Source organism: Pseudophryne corroboree, chromosome 1 (genome assembly GCF_028390025.1).
Source record: "Pseudophryne corroboree isolate aPseCor3 chromosome 1, aPseCor3.hap2, whole genome shotgun sequence".
Classification (NCBI taxonomy): domain Eukaryota; kingdom Metazoa; phylum Chordata; class Amphibia; order Anura; family Myobatrachidae; genus Pseudophryne; species Pseudophryne corroboree.
In genome coordinates this window covers 886,247,344-886,266,716 of record NC_086444.1, presented here as the reverse complement: position 1 = coordinate 886,266,716, position 19,373 = coordinate 886,247,344, and the positions used below count along the sequence as shown (strand labels likewise).

At 33.9% G+C, this 19,373-nt stretch overlaps 15 non-coding genes across 15 annotated transcripts; all 15 read right to left on the bottom strand.

The window, feature by feature from the left end:
* Window positions 1-1,543: 1,543 nt before the first annotated feature.
* On the bottom strand, window positions 1,544-1,616 carry TRNAK-UUU (transfer RNA lysine (anticodon UUU)). Its single transcript has one exon. It is a non-coding gene; the product is annotated as a tRNA-Lys (tRNA).
* Window positions 1,617-3,495: 1,879 nt separating this feature from the next.
* On the bottom strand, window positions 3,496-3,568 carry TRNAK-UUU (transfer RNA lysine (anticodon UUU)). The gene has a single exon. It is a non-coding gene; the product is annotated as a tRNA-Lys (tRNA).
* A 2,534-nt stretch (window positions 3,569-6,102) lies between these two features.
* On the bottom strand, window positions 6,103-6,175 carry TRNAI-UAU (transfer RNA isoleucine (anticodon UAU)). The gene has a single exon. It is a non-coding gene; the product is annotated as a tRNA-Ile (tRNA).
* A 1,884-nt stretch (window positions 6,176-8,059) lies between these two features.
* Window positions 8,060-8,132, bottom strand: TRNAK-UUU (transfer RNA lysine (anticodon UUU)). Its single transcript has one exon. It is a non-coding gene; the product is annotated as a tRNA-Lys (tRNA).
* A 1,230-nt stretch (window positions 8,133-9,362) lies between these two features.
* On the bottom strand, window positions 9,363-9,435 carry TRNAK-UUU (transfer RNA lysine (anticodon UUU)). Its single transcript has one exon. It is a non-coding gene; the product is annotated as a tRNA-Lys (tRNA).
* A 579-nt stretch (window positions 9,436-10,014) lies between these two features.
* Window positions 10,015-10,087, bottom strand: TRNAK-UUU (transfer RNA lysine (anticodon UUU)). The gene has a single exon. It is a non-coding gene; the product is annotated as a tRNA-Lys (tRNA).
* Window positions 10,088-10,668: 581 nt separating this feature from the next.
* Window positions 10,669-10,741, bottom strand: TRNAK-UUU (transfer RNA lysine (anticodon UUU)). The gene has a single exon. It is a non-coding gene; the product is annotated as a tRNA-Lys (tRNA).
* Window positions 10,742-11,971: 1,230 nt separating this feature from the next.
* On the bottom strand, window positions 11,972-12,044 carry TRNAK-UUU (transfer RNA lysine (anticodon UUU)). The gene has a single exon. It is a non-coding gene; the product is annotated as a tRNA-Lys (tRNA).
* A 579-nt stretch (window positions 12,045-12,623) lies between these two features.
* On the bottom strand, window positions 12,624-12,696 carry TRNAK-UUU (transfer RNA lysine (anticodon UUU)). The gene has a single exon. It is a non-coding gene; the product is annotated as a tRNA-Lys (tRNA).
* Window positions 12,697-13,275: 579 nt separating this feature from the next.
* On the bottom strand, window positions 13,276-13,348 carry TRNAK-UUU (transfer RNA lysine (anticodon UUU)). The gene has a single exon. It is a non-coding gene; the product is annotated as a tRNA-Lys (tRNA).
* Window positions 13,349-13,927: 579 nt separating this feature from the next.
* TRNAK-UUU (transfer RNA lysine (anticodon UUU)) lies at window positions 13,928-14,000 on the bottom strand. Its single transcript has one exon. It is a non-coding gene; the product is annotated as a tRNA-Lys (tRNA).
* Window positions 14,001-14,581: 581 nt separating this feature from the next.
* TRNAK-UUU (transfer RNA lysine (anticodon UUU)) lies at window positions 14,582-14,654 on the bottom strand. Its single transcript has one exon. It is a non-coding gene; the product is annotated as a tRNA-Lys (tRNA).
* A 1,230-nt stretch (window positions 14,655-15,884) lies between these two features.
* Window positions 15,885-15,957, bottom strand: TRNAI-UAU (transfer RNA isoleucine (anticodon UAU)). The gene has a single exon. It is a non-coding gene; the product is annotated as a tRNA-Ile (tRNA).
* A 1,885-nt stretch (window positions 15,958-17,842) lies between these two features.
* TRNAK-UUU (transfer RNA lysine (anticodon UUU)) lies at window positions 17,843-17,915 on the bottom strand. Its single transcript has one exon. It is a non-coding gene; the product is annotated as a tRNA-Lys (tRNA).
* Window positions 17,916-19,145: 1,230 nt separating this feature from the next.
* On the bottom strand, window positions 19,146-19,218 carry TRNAK-UUU (transfer RNA lysine (anticodon UUU)). Its single transcript has one exon. It is a non-coding gene; the product is annotated as a tRNA-Lys (tRNA).
* Window positions 19,219-19,373: the final 155 nt, after the last annotated feature.

Here is a 19,373-nt window from a genome sequence, read left to right as displayed (position 1 = left end):
TGTAGCGATACTACTTTGTGATGATTATATTACTAGATGCCAATAATGTGTGCCTATTGAAGAGTGATAAAGTCCATTCTTAATATTCTACAGAATCTTTCCAATCTATTCACCTTCCCATTGAATAATGAACATAATCAGCATCAACAATTAAAAGATGGCTGCCTGCAGGAATGGATAATTTTTAAACTCTGCAAAATTGTCCATTTCACAATCAAAAACACCATTGTTTAAAAGACACTCGCCTGAACAGGGACTTGAACCCTGGACCCTCAGAGTAAAAGTCTGATGCACTACCGACTGAGCTATCCATTCTCTGAACACTGAAGTTGCCATATTGTAAACTGCTCGAAATATATAAAACATGACAATTTGCTGTGCAATTACAAAAAGTGTGGAAAAATATATGTGTTACTGCAATCATGAACTGAAAGACTTGGCTTGTAGGGTCTCTTGATGAAATATATTTTAGTTTCCTCTGTGTTTAAGTTGTAAATCCTTAGATGCTTTAAGTATCACCTCACTTCAATAATCACATTCAATTATTTTTGTCAAAGAGGTTTGATTTATTACTTGTCTAATTTAATCACTGTGTGCCTATCAAAGAAGGATGGATTTGAGTTCCTGATTAAATAAAGTCTTTAGAACTGACATGTAGCGATACTACTTTGTGATGATTATATTACTAGATGCCAATAATATGTGCATATTGAAGAGTGATAAAGTCCATTCTTAATATTCTACAGAATCTTTCCAATCTATACACCTTCCCATTGAATAATGAACATAATCAGCATCAACAATTAAAAGATGGCTGCCTGCAGGAATGGATAATTTTAAACTCTGCAAAATTGTCCATTTCACAAACAAAAACACCATTGTTTAAAAGACACTCGCCTGAACAGGGACTTGAACCCTGGACCCTCAGATTAAAAGTCTGATTCTCTACCGACTGAGTTACCCTGGCTCTGAGTGCTGAAGTTGCCATATTGGAAACTGCTCGAAATATATAAAACATGACAATTTGCTGTGCAATTACAAAAAATGTGGAAAAATATATGTGTTACTGCAATCATGAACTGAAAGACTTGGCTTGTAGGGTCTCTTGATGAAATATATTTTAGTTTCCTCTGTGTTTAAGATGTAAATCCTTAGATTCATTAAGTATCACCTTACTTCAATAATCACATTCAATTATTTTTGTCAAAGAGGTTTGATTTATTACTTGTCTAATTTAACCACTGTGTGCCTATCAAAGAAGGATGGATTTGAGTTCCTGATGAAATAAAGTCTTTAGAACTAACATGTAGCGATACTACTTTGTGATGATTATATTACTAGATGCCAACAATTTGTGCCTATTGAAGAGTGATAAAGTCCATTCTTAATATTCTACAGAATCTTTCCAATATTTTCACCTTCCCATTGAATAATTAACATAAGCATCAACAATTAAAAGATGGCTGCCTGCAGGAATGGATAATTTTAAACTCTGCAAAATTGTCCATTTCACAAACAAAAAGACCATTGTTTAAAAGACACTCACCTGAACAGGGACTTGAACCCTGGACCCTCAGATTAAAAGTCTGATGCTCTACCGACTGAGCTATCCAGGCTCTGAGTGCTGAAGTTGCCATATTGGAAACTGCTCGAAATATATAAAACATGACAATTTGCTGTGCAATTACAAAAAATGTGGAAAAATATATGTGTTACTGCTATCATGTACTAAAAGACTTGGCTTGTAGGGTCTCTTGATGAAATATATTTTAGTTTCCTCTGTGTTTAAGATGTAAATCCTTAGATTCGTTAAGTATCACCTTACTTCAATAATCACATTCAATTATTTTGTCAAAGAGGTTTGATTTATTACTTGTCTAATTTAATCACTGTGTGCCTATCAAAGAAGGATGGATTTGAGTTCCTGATGAAATAAAGTCTTTAGAACTATCATGTAGCGATACTACTTTGTGATGATTATATTACTAGATGCCAATAATGTGTGCCTATTGAAGAGTGATAAAGTCCATTCTTAATATTCTACAGAATCTTTCCAATCTATTAACCTTCCCATTGAATAATGAACATAATCAGCATCAACAATTAAAAGATGGCTGCCTGCAGGAATGGATAATTTTAAACTCTGCAAAATTGTCCATTTCACAAACAAAAACACCATTGTTTAAAAGACACTCGCCTGAACAGGGACTTGAACCCTGGACCCTCAGAGTAAAAGTCTGATGCACTACCGACTGAGCTATCCATTCTCTGAACACTGAAGTTGCCATATTGGAAACTGCTCGAAATATATAAAACATGACAATTTGCTGTGCAATTACAAAACATGTGGAAAAATATATGTGTTACTGCAATCATGAACTGAAAGACTTGGCTTGTAGGGTCTCTTGATGAAATATATTTTAGTTTCCTCTGTGTTTAAGATGTAAATCCTTAGATTCATTAAGTATCACCTTACTTCAATAATCACATTCAATTATTTTTGTCAAAGAGGTTTGATTTATTACTTGTCTAATTTAACCACTGTGTGCCTATCAAAGAAGGATGGATTTGAGTTCCTGATGAAATAAAGTCTTCAGAACTAACATGTAGCGATACTACTTTGTGATGATTATATTACTAGATGCCAACAATTTGTGCCTATTGAAGAGTGATAAAGTCCATTCTTAATATTCTACGGAATCTTTCCAATCTTTTCACCTTCCCATTGAATAATTAACATAAGCATCAACAATTAAAAGATGGCTGCCTGCAGGAATGGATAATTTTAAACTCTGCAAAATTGTCCATTTCACAAACAAAAAGACCATTGTTTAAAAGACACTCACCTGAACAGGGACTTGAACCCTGGACCCTCAGATTAAAAGTCTGATGCTCTACTGACTGAGCTATCCACGCTCTGAGTGCTGAAGTTGCCATATTGGAAACTGCTCGAAATATATAAAACATGACAATTTGCTGTGCAATTACAAAAAATGTGGAAAAATATATGTGTTACTGCAATCATGAACTGAAAGACTTGGCTTGTAGGGTCTCTTGATGAAATATATTTTAGTTTCCTCTGTGTTTAAGTTGTAAATCCTTAGATGCTTTAAGTATCACCTCACTTCAATAATCACATTCAATTATTTTTGTCAAAGAGGTTTGATTTATTACTTGTCTAATTTAATCACTGTGTGCCTATCAAAGAAGGATGGATTTGAGTTCCTGATGAAACAAAGTCTTTAGAACTGACATGTAGTGATACTACTTTGTAATGACTATATTACTAGATGCCAATAATGTGTGCCTATTGAAGTGTGATAAAGTCCATTCTTAATATTCTAAAGAATCTCTCCAATCTATACACCTTCCCATTGAATAATGAACATAATCAGCATCAACAATTAAAAGATGGCTGCCTGCAGGAATGGATGATTTTAAACTCTGCAAAATTGTCCATTTCACAAACAAAAAAACCATTGTTTAAAAGACACTCGCCTGAACAGGGACTTGAACCCTGGACCCTCAGATTAAAAGTCTGATGCTCTACCGACTGAGCTATCCAGGCTCTGAGCGCTGAAGTTGCCATATTGGAAACTGCTCGAAATATATAAAACATGACAATTTGATGTTCAATTACAAAAAATGTGGAAAAATATATGTGTTACTGCTATCATGTACTAAAAGACTTGGCTTGTAGGGTCTCTTGATGAAATATATTTTAGTTTCCTCTGTGTTTAAGATGTAAATCCTTAGATTCGTTAAGTATCACCTTACTTCAATAATCACATTCAATTATTTTGTCAAAGAGGTTTGATTTATTACTTGTCTAATTTAATCACTGTGTGCCTATCAAAGAAGGATGGATTTGAGTTCCTGATGAAATAAAGTCTTTAGAACTAACATGTAGCGATACTACTTTGTGATGATTATATTACTAGATGCCAATAATGTGTGCCTATTGAAGAGTGATAAAGTCCATTCTTAATATTCTACAGAATCTTTCCAATCTATTAACCTTCCCATTGAATAATGAACATAATCAGCATCAACAATTAAAAGATGGCTGCCTGCAGGAATGGATAATTTTAAACTCTGCAAAATTGTCCATTTCACAAACAAAAACACCATTGTTTAAAAGACACTCGCCTGAACAGGGACTTGAACCCTGGACCCTCAGAGTAAAAGTCTGATGCACTACCGACTGAGCTATCCATTCTCTGAACACTGAAGTTGCCATATTGGAAACTGCTCGAAATATATAAAACATGACAATTTGCTGTGCAATTACAAAAAATGTGGAAAAATATATGTGTTACTGCAATCATGAACTGAAAGACTTGGCTTGTAGGGTCTCTTGATGAAATATATTTTAGTTTCCTCTGTGTTTAAGTTGTAAATCCTTAGATGCTTTAAGTGTCACCTCACTTCAATAATCACATTCAATTATTTTTGTCAAAGAGGTTTGATTTATTACTTGTCTAATTTAATCACTGTGTGCCTATCAAAGAAGGATGGATTTGAGTTCCTGATTAAATAAAGTCTTTAGAACTGACATGTAGCGATACTACTTTGTGATGATTATATTACTAGATGCCAATAATGTGTGCCTATTGAAGAGTGATAAAGTCCATTCTTAATATTCTACAGAATCTTTCCAATCTATTCAACTTCCCATTGAATAATGAACATAATCAGCATCAACAATTAAAAGATGGCTGCCTGCAGGAATGGATAATTTTAAACTCTGCAATATTGTCCATTTCACAAACAAAAACACCATTGTTTAAAAGACACCCACCTGAACAGGGACTTGACCCTGGACCCTCAGATTAAAAGTCTGATGCTCTACCGACTGAGCTATCAAGGCTCTGAGCACTGAAGTTGCCATATTGGAAACTGCTAGAAATATATAAAACATGACAATTTGCTGTGCAATTACAAAAAATGTGGAAAAATATATATGTGTTACTGCAATCAAGAACTGAAAGACTTGGCCTGTAGGGTCTCTTGATGAAATATATTTTAGTTTCCTCTGTGTTTAAGTTGTAATTCCTTAGATGCTTTAAGTATCACCTCACTTCAATAATCACATTCAATTATTTTTGTCAAAGAGGTTTGATTTATTACTTGTCTAATTTAATCACTGTGTGCCTATCAAAGAAGGATGGATTTGAGTTCCTGATGAAACAAAGTCTTTAGAACTGACATGTAGTGATACTACTTTGTGCTGACTATATTACTAGATGCCAATAATGTGTGCCTATTGAAGAGTGATAAAGTCCATTCTTAATATTCTAAAGAATCTCTCCAATCTATACACCTTCCCATTGAATAATGAACATAATCAGCATCAACAATTAAAAGATGGCTGCCTGCAGGAATGGATCATTTTAAACTCTGCAAAATTGTCCATTTCACAAACAAAAACACCATTGTTTAAAAGACACTCTCCTGAATAGGGACTTGAACCCTGCACCCTCAGATTAAAAGTCTGATGCTCTACCGACTGAGCTATCCATTCTCTGAACACTGATGTTGCCATATTGGAAACTGCTCGAAATATATGAAACATGACAATTTGATGTGCAATTACAAAAATGTGGAAAAATATATGTGTTACTGCAATCATGAACTGAAAGACTTGGCTTGTAGGGTATCTTGATGAAATATATTTTAGTTTCCTCTGTGTTTAAGATGTAAATTCTTAGATTCGTTAAGTATCACCTTACTTCAATAATCACATTCAATTATTTTTGTCAAATAGGTTTGATTTATTATTTGTCTAATTTAATCACTGTGTGCCTATCAAAGAAGGATGGATTTGAGTTCCTGATGAAATAAAGTCTTTAGAACTGACATGTAGCGATACTACTTTGTGATGATTATATTACTAGATGCCAATAATGTGTGCCTATTGAAGAGTGATAAAGTCCATTCTTAATATTCTACAGAATATTTCCAATCTATTCATCTTCCCATTGAATAATGAACATAATCAGCATCAACAATTAAAAGATGGCTGCCTGCAGGAATGGATAATTTTAAACTCTGCAAAATTGTCCATTTCACAAACAAAAACACCATTGTTTAAAAGACACTCGCCTGAACAGGGACTTGAACCCTGGACCCTCAGAGTATAAGTCTGATGCTCTACCGACTGAGCTATCCATTCTCTGAACACTGAAGTTGCCATATTGGAAACTGCTCGAAATATATAAAACATGACAATTTGATGTGCAATTACTTAAAATGTGGAAAAATATATATGTGTTACTGCAATCATGAACTGAAAGACTTGGCTTGTAGGGTCTCTTGATGAAATATATTTTAGTTTCCTCTGTGTTTAAGTTGTAAATCCTTAGATGCTTTAAGTATCACCTCACATCAATAATCACATTCAATTATTTTTGTCAAAGAGGTTTGATTTATTACTTGTCTAATTTAATCACTGTGTGCCTATCAAAGAAGGATGGATTTGAGTTCCTGATGAAACAAAGTCTTTAGAACTGACATGTAGCGATACTACTTTGTGATGATTATATTACTAGATGCCAATAATGTGTGCCTATTGAAGAGTGATAAAGTCCATTCTTAATATTCTACAGAATCTTTCCAATCTATTCACCTTCCCATTGAATAATGAACATAATCAGCATCAACAATTAAAAGATGGCTGCCTGCAGGAATGGATAATTTTAAACTCTGCAATATTGTCCATTTCACAAACAAAAACACCATTGTTTAAAAGACACCCACCTGAACAGGGACTTGACCCTGGACCCTCAGATTAAAAGTCTGATGCTCTACCGACTGAGCTATCCATTCTCTGAACACTGATGTTGCCATATTGGAAACTGCTCGAAATATATAAAACATGACAATTTGATGTGCAATTACAAAAATGTGGAAAAATATATGTGTTACTGCAATCATGAACTGAAAGACTTGGCTTGTAGGGTATCTTGATGAAATATATTTTAGTTTCCTCTGTGTTTAAGATGTAAATTCTTAGATTCGTTAAGTATCACCTTACTTCAATAATCACATTCAATTATTTTTGTCAAAGAGGTTTGATTTATTATTTGTCTAATTTAATCACTGTGTGCCTATCAAAGAAGGATGGATTTGAGTTCCTGATGAAATAAAGTCTTTAGAACTGACATGTAGCGATACTACTTTGTGATGATTATATTACTAGATGCCAATAATGTGTGCCTATTGAAGAGTGATAAAGTCCATTCTTAATATTCTACAGAATATTTCCAATCTATTCATCTTCCCATTGAATAATGAACATAATCAGCATCAACAATTAAAAGATGGCTGCCTGCAGGAATGGATAATTTTAAACTCTGCAATATTGTCCATTTCACAAACAAAAACACCATTGTTTAAAAGACACCCACTTGAACAGGGACTTGACCCTGGACCCTCAGATTAAAAGCCTGATGCTCTACCGACTGAGCTATCAAGGTTCTGAGCACTGAAGTTGCCATATTGGAAACTGCTAGAAATATATAAAACATGACAATTTGCTGTGCAATTACTTAAAATGTGGAAAAATATATATGTGTTACTGCAATCATGAACTGAAAGACTTGGCTTGTAGGGTCTCTTGATGAAATATATTTTAGTTTCCTCTGTGTTTAAGTTGTAAATCCTTAGATGCTTTAAGTATCACCTCACTTCAATAATCACATTCAATTATTTTTGTCAAAGAGGTTTGATTTATTACTTGTCTAATTTAATCACTGTGTGCCTATCAAAGAAGGATGGATTTGAGTTCCTGATGAAACAAAGTCTTTAGAACTGACATGTAGTGATACTACTTTGTGATGACTATATTACTAGATGCCAATAATGTGTGCCTATTGAAGAGTGATAAAGTCCATTCTTAATATTCTAAAGAATCTCTCCAATCTATACACCTTCCCATTGAATAATGAACATAATCAGCATCAACAATTAAAAGATGGCTGCCTGCAGGAATGAATAATTTTAAACTCTGCAAAATTGTCCATTTCACAAACAAAAAGACCATTGTTTAAAAGACACTCACCTGAACAGGGACTTGAACCCCGGACCCTCAGATTAAAAGTCTGATGCTCTACCGACTGAGCTATCCAGGCTCTGTGTGCTGAAGTTGCCATATTGGAAACTGCTCGAAATATATAAAACATGACAATTTGCTGTGCAATTACAAAAAATGTGGAAAAATATATGTGTTACTGCAATCATGAACTGAAAGACTTGGCTTGTAGGGTCTCTTGATGAAATATATTTTAGTTTCCTCTGTGTTTAAGTTGTAAATCCTTAGATGCTTTAAGTATCACCTCACTTCAATAATCACATTCAATTATTTTTGTCAAAGAGGTTTGATTTATTACTTGTCTAATTTAATCACTGTGTGCCTATCAAAGAAGGATGGATTTTAGTTCCTGATGAAACAAAGTCTTTAGAACTGACATGTAGTGATACTACTTTGTGATGACTATATTACTAGATGCCAATAATGTGTGCCTATTGAAGAGAGATAAAGTCCATTCAGAATATTCTAAAGAATCTCTCCAATCTATACACCTTCCCATTGAATAATGAACATAATCAGCATCAACAATTAAAAGATGGCTGCCTGCAGGAATGGATAATTTTAAACTCTGCAAAATTGTCCATTTCACAAACAAAAACACCATTGTTTAAAAGACACTCTCCTGAATAGGGACTTGAACCCTGGACCCTCAGATTAAAAGTCTGATGTTCTACCGACTGAGCTATCCATTCTCTGAACACTGATGTTGCCATATTGGAAACTGCTCGAAATATATAAAACATGACAATTTGATGTGCAATTACAAAAATGTGGAAAAATATATGTGTTACTGCAATCATGAACTGAAAGACTTGGCTTGTAGGGTATCTTGATGAAATATATTTTAGTTTCCTCTGTGTTTAAGATGTAAATTCTTAGATTCGTTAAGTATCACCTTACTTCAATAATCACATTCAATTATTTTTGTCAAAGAGGTTTGATTTATTATTTGTCTAATTTAATCACTGTGTGCCTATCAAAGAAGGATGGATTTGAGTTCCTGATGAAATAAAGTCTTTAGAACTGACATGTAGCGATACTACTTTGTGAGGATTATATTACTAGATGCCAATAATGTGTGCCTATTGAAGAGTGATAAAGTCCATTCTTAATATTCTACAGAATATTTCCAATCTATTCATCTTCCCATTGAATAATGAACATAATCAGCATCAACAATTAAAAGATGGCTACCTGTAGGAATGGATAATTTTATACTCTGCAAAATTGTCCATTTCACAAACAAAAACACCATTGTTTAAAAGACACTCGCCAGAACAGGAACTTGAACCCTGGACCCTCAGATTAAAAGTCTGATGCTCTACCGACTGAGCTATCCAGGCTCTGAGCACTGAAGTTGCCATTTTGGAAACTGCTCGAAATATATAAAACATGACAATTTGCTGTGCAATTACAAAAAATGTGGAAAAATATATGTGTTACTGCAATCATGAACTTAAAGACTTGGCTTGTAGGGTATCTTGATGAAATATATTTTAGTTTCCTCTGTGTTTAAGATGTAAATCCTTAGATTCGTTAAGTATCACCTTACTTCAATAATCACATTCAATTATTTTTGTCAAAGAGGTTTGATTTATTACTTGTCTAATTTAATCACTGTGTGCCTATCAAAGAAGGATGGATTTGAGTTCCTGATGAAATAAAGTCTTTAGAACTGACATGTAGCGATACTACTTTGTGATGATTATATTACTAGATGCCAATAATGTGTGCCTATTGAAGAGTGATAAAGTCCATTCTTAATAGTCTACAGAATCTTTCCAATCTATTCACCTTCCCATTGAATAATGAACATAATCAGCATCAACAATTAAAAGATGACTGCCTGCAGGAATGGATAATTTTAAACTCTGCAATATTGTCCATTTCACAAACAAAAACACCATTGTTTAAAAGACACCCACCTGAACAGGGACTTGAACCCTGGACCCTCAGATTAAAAGTCTGATGCTCTACCGACTAAGCTATCAAGGCTCTGAGCACTGAAGTTGCCATATTGGAAACTGCTAGAAATATATAAATCATGACAATTTGCTGTGCAATTACAAAAAATGTGTAAAAATATATATGTGTTACTGCAATCATGAACTGAAAGACTTGGCTTGTAGGGTCTCTTGATGAAATATATTTTAGTTTCCTCTGTGTTTAAGTTGTAAATCCTTAGATGCTTTAAGTATCACCTCACTTCAATAATCACATTCAATTATTTTTGTCAAAGAGGTTTGATTTATTACTTGTCTAATTTAATCACTGTGTGCCTATCAAAGAAGGATGGATTTGAGTTCGTGATGAAACAAAGTCTTTAGAACTGACATGTAGTGATACTACTTTGTGATGACTATATTACTAGATGCCAATAATGTGTGCCTATTGAAGAGTGATAAAGTCCATTCTTAATATTCTAAAGAATCTCTCCAATCTATACACCTTCCCATTGAATAATGAACATAATCAGCATCAACAATTAAAAGATGGCTGCCTGCAGGAATGGATAATTTTAAACTCTGCAAAATTGTCCATTTCGCAAACAAAAAGACCATTGTTTAAAAGACACTCACCTGAACAGGGACTTGAACCCTGGACCCTCAGATTAAAAGTCTGATGCTCTACCGACTGAGCTATCCAGGCTCTGTGTGCTGAAGTTGCCATATTGGAAACTGCTCGAAATATATAAAACATGACAATTTGCTGTGCAATTACAAAAAATGTGGAAAAATATATGTGTTACTGCAATCATGAACTGAAAGACTTGGCTTGTAGGGTCTCTTGATGAAATATATTTTAGTTTCCTCTGTGTTTAAGTTGTAAATCCTTAGATGCTTTAAGTATCACCTCACTTCAATAATCACATTCAATTATTTTTGTCAAAGAGGTTTGATTTATTACTTGTCTAATTTAATCACTGTGTGCCTATCAAAGAAGGATGGATTTGAGTTCCTGATGAAACAAAGTCTTTAGAACTGACATGTAGTGATACTACTTTGTGATGACTATATTACTAGATGCCAATAATGTGTGCCTATTGAAGAGTGATAAAGTCCATTCTTAATATTCTAAAGAATCTCTCCAATCTATACACCTTCCCATTGAATAATGAATATAATCAGCATCAACAATTAAAAGATGGCTGCCAGCAGGAATGGATAATTTTAAACTCTGCAAAATTGTCCATTTCACAAACAAAAACACCATTGTTTAAAAGACACTCTCCTGAATAGGGACTTGAACCCTGGACCCTCAGATTAAAAGTCTGATGCTCTACCGACTGAGCTATCCATTCTCTGAACACTGATGTTGCCATATTGGAAACTGCTCGAAATATATAAAACATGACAATTTGATGTGCAATTACAAAAATGTGGAAAAATATATGTGTTACTGCAATCATGAACTGAAAGACTTGGCTTGTAGGGTATCTTGATGAAATATATTTTAGTTTCCTCTGTGTTTAAGATGTAAATTCTTAGATTCGTTAAGTATCACCTTACTTCAATAATCACATTCAATTATTTTTGTCAAAGAGGTTTGATTTATTATTTGTCTAATTTAATCACTGTGTGCCTATCAAAGAAGGATGGATTTGAGTTCCTGATGAAATAAAGTCTTTAGAACTGACATGTAGCGATACTACTTTGTGATGATTATATTACTAGATGCCAATAATGTGTGCCTATTGAAGAGTGATAAAGTCCATTCTTAATATTCTACAGAATATTTCCAATCTATTCATCTTCCCATTGAATAATGAACATAATCAGCATCAACAATTAAAAGATGGCTACCTGTAGGAATGGATAATTTTATACTCTGCAAAATTGTCCATTTCACAAACAAAAACACCATTGTTTAAAAGACACTCGCCTGAACAGGAACTTGAACCCTGGACCCTCAGATTAAAAGTCTGATGTTCTACCGACTGAGCTATCCAGGCTCTGAGCACTGAAGTTGCCATATTGGAAACTGCTCGAAATATATAAAACATGACAATTTGCTGTGCAATTACAAAAAATGTGGAAAAATATATGTGTTACTGCAATCATGAACTTAAAGACTTGGCTTGTAGGGTCTCTTGATGAAATATATTTTAGTTTCCTCTGTGTTTAAGTTGTAAATCCTTAGATGCTTTAAGTATCACCTCACTTCAATAATCACATTCAATTATTTTTGTCAAAGAGGTTTGATTTATTACTTGTCTAATTTAATCACTGTGTGCCTATCAAAGAAGGATGGATTTGAGTTCGTGATGAAACAAAGTCTTTAGAACTGACATGTAGTGATACTACTTTGTGATGACTATATTACTAGATGCCAATAATGTGTGCCTATTGAAGAGTGATAAAGTCCATTCTTAATATTCTAAAGAATCTCTCCAATCTATACACCTTCCCATTGAATAATGAACATAATCAGCATCAACAATTAAAAGATGGCTGCCTGCAGGAATGGATAATTTTAAACTCTGCAAAATTGTCCATTTCACAAACAAAAAGACCATTGTTTAAAAGACACTCACCTGAACAGGGACTTGAACCCTGGACCCTCAGATTAAAAGTCTGATGCTCTACCGACTGAGCTATCCAGGCTCTGTGTGCTGAAGTTGCCATATTGGAAACTGCTCGAAATATATAAAACATGACAATTTGCTGTGCAATTACAAAAAATGTGGAAAAATATATGTGTTACTGCAATCATGAACTGAAAGACTTGGCTTGTAGGGTCTCTTGATGAAATATATTTTAGTTTCCTCTGTGTTTAAGTTGTAAATCCTTAGATGCTTTAAGTGTCACCTCACTTCAATAATCACATTCAATTATTTTTGTCAAAGAGGTTTGATTTATTACTTGTCTAATTTAATCACTGTGTGCCTATAAAAGAAGGATGGATTTGAGTTCCTGATGAAACAAAGTCTTTAGAACTGACATGTAGTGATACTACTTTGTGATGACTATATTACTAGATGCCAATAATGTGTGCCTATTGAAGAGTGATAAAGTCCATTCTTAATATTCTACAGAATATTTCCAATCTATTCATCTTCCCATTGAATAACGAACATAATCAGCATCAACAATTAAAAGATGGCTACCTGTAGGAATGGATAATTTTATACTCTGCAAAATTGTCCATTTCACAAACAAAAACACCATTGTTTAAAAGACACTCGCCTGAACAGGAACTTGAACCCTGGACCCTCAGATTAAAAGTCTGATGCTCTACCGACTGAGCTATCCAGGCTCTGAGCACTGAAGTTGCCATATTGGAAACTGCTCGAAATATATAAAACATGACAATTTGCTGTGCAATTACAAAAAATGTGGATAAATATATGTGTTACTGCAATCATGAACTTAAAGACTTGGCTTGTAGGGTATCTTGATGAAATATATTTTAGTTTCCTCTGTGTTTAAGATGTAAATCCTTAGATTCGTTAAGTATCACCTTACTTCAATAATCACATTCAATTATTTTTGTCAAAGAGGTTTGATTTATCACTTGTCTAATTTAATCACTGTGTGCCTATCAAAGAAGGATGGATTTGAGTTCCTGATGAAATAAAGTCTTTAGAACTGACATGTAGCGATACTACTTTGTGATGATTATATTACTAGATGCCAATAATGTGTGCCTATTGAAGAGTGATAAAGTCCATTCTTAATATTCTACAGAATCTTTCCAATCTATTCACCTTCCCATTGAATAATGAACATAATCAGCATCAACAATTAAAAGATGGCTGCCTGCAGGAATGGATAATTTTAAACTCTGCAATATTGTCCATTTCACAAACAAAAACACCATTGTTTAAAAGACACCCACCTGAACAGGGACTTGAACCCTGGACCCTCAGATTAAAAGTCTGATGCTCTACCGACTGAGCTATCAAGGCTCTGAGCACTGAAGTTGCCATATTGGAAACTGCTAGAAATATATAAAACATGACAATTTGCTGTGCAATTACAAAAAATGTGGAAAAATATATATGTGTTACTGCAATCATGAACTGAAAGACTTGGCTTGTAGGGTCTCTTGATGAAATATATTTTAGTTTCCTCTGTGTTTAAGTTGTAAATCCTTAGATGCTTTAAGTATCACCTCACTTCAATAATCACATTCAATTATTTTTGTCAAAGAGGTTTGATTTATTACTTGTCTAATTTAATCACTGTGTGCCTATCAAAGAAGGATGGATTTGAGTTCGTGATTAAACAAAGTCTTTAGAACTGACATGTAGTGATACTACTTTGTGATGACTATATTACTAGATGCCAATAATGTGTGCCTATTGAAGAGTGATAAAGTCCATTCTTAATATTCTAAAGAATCTCTCCAATCTATACACCTTCCCATTGAATAATGAACATAATCAGCATCAACAATTAAAAGATGGCTGCCTGCAGGAATGGATAATTTTAAACTCTGCAAAATTGTCCATTTCACAAACAAAAAGACCATTGTTTAAAAGACACTCACCTGAACAGGGACTTGAACCCTGGACCCTCAGATTAAAAGTCTGATGCTCTACCGACTGAGCTATCCAGGCTCTGTGTGCTGAAGTTGCCATATTGGAAACTGCTCGAAATATATAAAACATGACAATTTGCTGTGCAATTACAAAAAATGTGGAAAAATATATGTGTTACTGCAATCATGAACTGAAAGACTTGGCTTGTAGGGTCTCTTGATGAAATATATTTTAGTTTCCTCTGTGTTTAAGTTGTAAATCCTTAGATGCTTTAAGTATCACCTCACTTCAATAATCACATTCAATTATTTTTGTCAAAGAGGTTTGATTTATTACTTGTCTAATTTAATCACTGTGTGCCTATCAAAGAAGGATGGATTTGAGTTCCTGATGAAACAAAGTCTTTAGAACTGACATGTAGTGATACTACTTTGTGATGACTATATTACTAGATGCCAATAATGTGTGCCTATTGAAGAGTGATAAAGTCCATTCTTAATATTCTAAAGAATCTCTCCAATCTATACACCTTCCCATTGAATAATGAACATAATCAGCATCAACAATTAAAAGATGGCTGCCTGCAGGAATGGATAATTTTAAACTCTGCAAAATTGTCCATTTCACAAACAAAAACACCATTGTTTAAAAGACACTCTCCTGAATAGGGACTTGAACCCTGGACCCTCAGATTAAAAGTCTGATGCTCTACCGACTGAGCTATCCATTCTCTGAACACTGATGTTGCCATATTGGAAACTGCTCGAAATATATAAAACATGACAATTTGATGTGCAATTACAAAAATGTGGAAAAATATATGTGTTACTGCAATCATGAACTGAAAGACTTGGCTTGTAGGGTATCTTGATGAAATATATTTTAGTTTCCTCTGTGTTTAAGATGTAAATTCTTAGATTCGTTAAGTATCACCTTACTTCAATAATCACATTCAATTATTTTTGTCAAAGAGGTTTGATTTATTATTTGTCTAATTTAATCACTGTGTGCCTATCAAAGAAGGATGGATTTGAGTTCCTGATGAAATAAAGTCTTTAGAACTGACATGTAGCGATACTACTTTGTGATGATTATATTACTAGATGCCAATAATGTGTGCCTATTGAAGAGTGATAAAGTCCATTCTTAATATTCTACAGAATATTTCCAATCTATTCATCTTCCCATTGAATAATGAACATAATCAGCATCAACAATTAAAAGATGGCTACCTGTAGGAATGGATAATTTTATACTCTGCAAAATTGTCCATTTCACAAACAAAAACACCATTGTTTAAAAGACACTCGCCTGAACAGGGACTTGAACCCTGGACCCTCAGAGTATAAGTCTGATGCTCTACCGACTGAGCTATCCATTCTCTGAACACTGAAGTTGCCATATTGGAAACTGCTCGAAATATATAAAACATGACAATTTGATGTGCAATTACAAAAAATGTGGAAAAATATATGTGTTACTGCAATCATGAACTGAAAGACTTGGCTTGTAGGGTATCTTGATGAAATATATTTTAGTTTCCTCTGTGTTTAAGATGTAAATTCTTAGATTCATTAAGTATCACCTTACTTCAATAATCACATTCAATTATTTTTGTCAAAGAGGTTTGATTTATTATTTGTCTAATTTAATCACTGTGTGCCTATCAAAGAAGGATGGATTTGAGTTCCTGATGAAATAAAGTCTTTAGAACTGACATGTAGCGATACTACTTTGTGATGATTATATTACTAGATGCCAATAATGTGTGCCTATTGAAGAGTGATAAAGTCCATTCTTAATATTCTACAGAATCTTTCCAATCTATTCACCTTCCCATTGAATAATGAACATAATCAGCATCAACAATTAAAAGATGGCTGCCTGCAGGAATGGATAATTTTAAACTCTGCAATATTGTCCATTTCACAAACAAAAACACCATTGTTTAAAAGACACCCACTTGAACAGGGACTTGACCCTGGACCCTCAGATTAAAAGTCTGATGCTCTACCGACTGAGCTATCAAGGCTCTGAGCACTGAACTTGCCATATTGGAAACTGCTAGAAATATATAAAACATGACAATTTGCTGTGCAATTACTTAAAATGTGGAAAAATATATATGTGTTACTGCAATCATGAACTGAAAGACTTGGCTTGTAGGGTCTCTTGATGAAATATATTTTAGTTTCCTCTGTGTTTAAATTGTTAATCCTTAGATGCTTTAAGTATCACCTCACTTCAATAATCACATTCAATTATTTTTGTCAAAGAGGTTTGATTTATTACTTGTCTAATTTAATCACTGTGTGCCTATCAAAGAAGGATGGATTTGAGTTCCTGATGAAACAAAGTCTTTAGAACTGACATGTAGCGATACTACTTTGTGATGATTATATTACTAGATGCCAATAATGTGTGCCTATTGAAGAGTGATAAAGTCCATTCTTAATATTCTACAGAATCTTTCCAATCTATTCACCTTCCCATTGAATAATGAACATAATCAGCATCAACAATTAAAAGATGGCTGCCTGCAGGAATGGATAATTTTAAACTCTGCAATATTGTCCATTTCACAAACAAAAACACCATTGTTTAAAAGACACCCACCTGAACAGGGACTTGACCCTGGACCCTCAGATTAAAAGTCTGATGCTCTACCGACTGAGCTATCAAGGCTCTGAGCACTGAAGTTGCCATATTGGAAACTGCTAGAAATATATAAAACATGACAATTTGCTGTGCAATTACAAAAAATGTGGAAAAATATATATGTGTTACTGCAATCAAGAACTGAAAGACTTGGCTTGTAGGGTCTCTTGATGAAATATATTTTAGTTTCCTCTGTGTTTAAGTTGTAATTCCTTAGATGCTTTAAGTATCACCTCACTTCAATAATCACATTCAATTATTTTTGTCAAAGAGGTTTGATTTATTACTTGTCTAATTTAATCACTGTGTGCCTATCAAAGAAGGATGGATTTGAGTTACTGATGAAACAAAGTCTTTAGAACTGACATGTAGTGATACTACTTTGTGCTGACTATATTACTAGATGCCAATAATGTGTGCCTATTGAAGAGTGATAAAGTCCATTCTTAATATTCTAAAGAATCTCTCCAATCTATACACCTTCCCATTGAATAATGAACATAATCAGCATCAACAATTAAAAGATGGCTGCCTGCAGGAATGGATAATTTTAAACTCTGCAAAATTGTCCATTTCACAAACAAAAAGACCATTGTTTAAAAGACACTCACCTGAACAGGGACTTGAACCCTGGACCCTCAGATTAAAAGTCTGATGCTCTACCGACTGAGCTATCCAGGCTCTGTGTGCTGAAGTTGCCATATTGGAAACTGCTCGAAATATATAAAACATGACAATTTGCTGTGCAATTACAAAAAATGTGGAAAAATATATGTGTTACTGCAATCATGAACTGAAAGACTTGGCTTGTAGGGTCTCTTGATGAAATATATTTTAGTTTCCTCTGTGTTTAAGTTGTAAATCCTTAGATGCTTTAAGTATCACCTCACTTCAATAATCACATTCAATTATTTTTGTCAAAGAGGTTTGATTTATTACTTGTCTAATTTAATCACTGTGTGCCTATCAAAGAAGGATGGATTTGAGTTCCTGATGAAACAAAGTCTTTAGAACTGACATGTAGTGATACTACTTTGTGATGACTATATTACTAGATGCCAATAATGTGTGCCTATTGAAGAGTGATAAAGTCCATTCTTAATATTCTAAAGAATCTCTCCAATCTATACACCTTCCCATTGAATAATGAACATAATCAGCATCAACAATTAAAAGATGGCTGCCTGCAGGAATGGATGATTTTAAACTCTGCAAAATTGTCCATTTCACAAACAAAAACACCATTGTTTAAAAGACACTCTCCTGAATAGGGACTTGAACCCTGGACCCTCAGATTAAAAGTCTGATGCTCTACCGACTGAGCTATCCATTCTCTGAACACTGATGTTGCCATATTGGAAACTGCTCGAAATATATAAAACATGACAATTTGATGTGCAATTACAAAAATGTGGAAAAATATATGTGTTACTGCAATCATGAACTGAAAGACTTGGCTTGTAGGGTATCTTGATGAAATATATTTTAGTTTCCTCTGTGTTTAAGATGTAAATTCTTAGATTCGTTAAGTATCACCTTACTTCAATAATCACATTCAATTATTTTTGTCAAAGAGGTTTGATTTATTATTTGTCTAATTTAATCACTGTGTGCCTATCAAAGAAGGATGGATTTGAGTTCCTGATGAAATAAAGTCTTTAGAACTGACATGTAGCGATACTACTTTGTGATGATTATATTACTAGATGCCAATAATGTGTGCCTATTGAAGAGTGATAAAGTCCATTCTTAATATTCTACAGAATCTTTCCAATCTATTCACCTTCCCATTGAATAATGAACATAATCAGCATCAACAATTAAAAGATGGCTGCCTGCAGGAATGGATAATTTTAAACTCTGCAATATTGTCCATTTCACAAACAAAAACACCATTGTTTAAAAGACACCCACCTGAACAGGGACTTGAACCCTGGACCCTCAGATTAAAAGTCTGATGCTCTACCGACTGAGCTATCAAGGCTCTGAGCACTGAAGTTGCCATATTGGAAACTGCTAGAAATATATAAAACATGACAATTTGCTGTGCAATTACAAAAAATGTGGAAAAATATATATGTGTTACTGCAATCATGAACTGAAAGACTTGGCTTGTAGGGTCTCTTGATGAAATATATT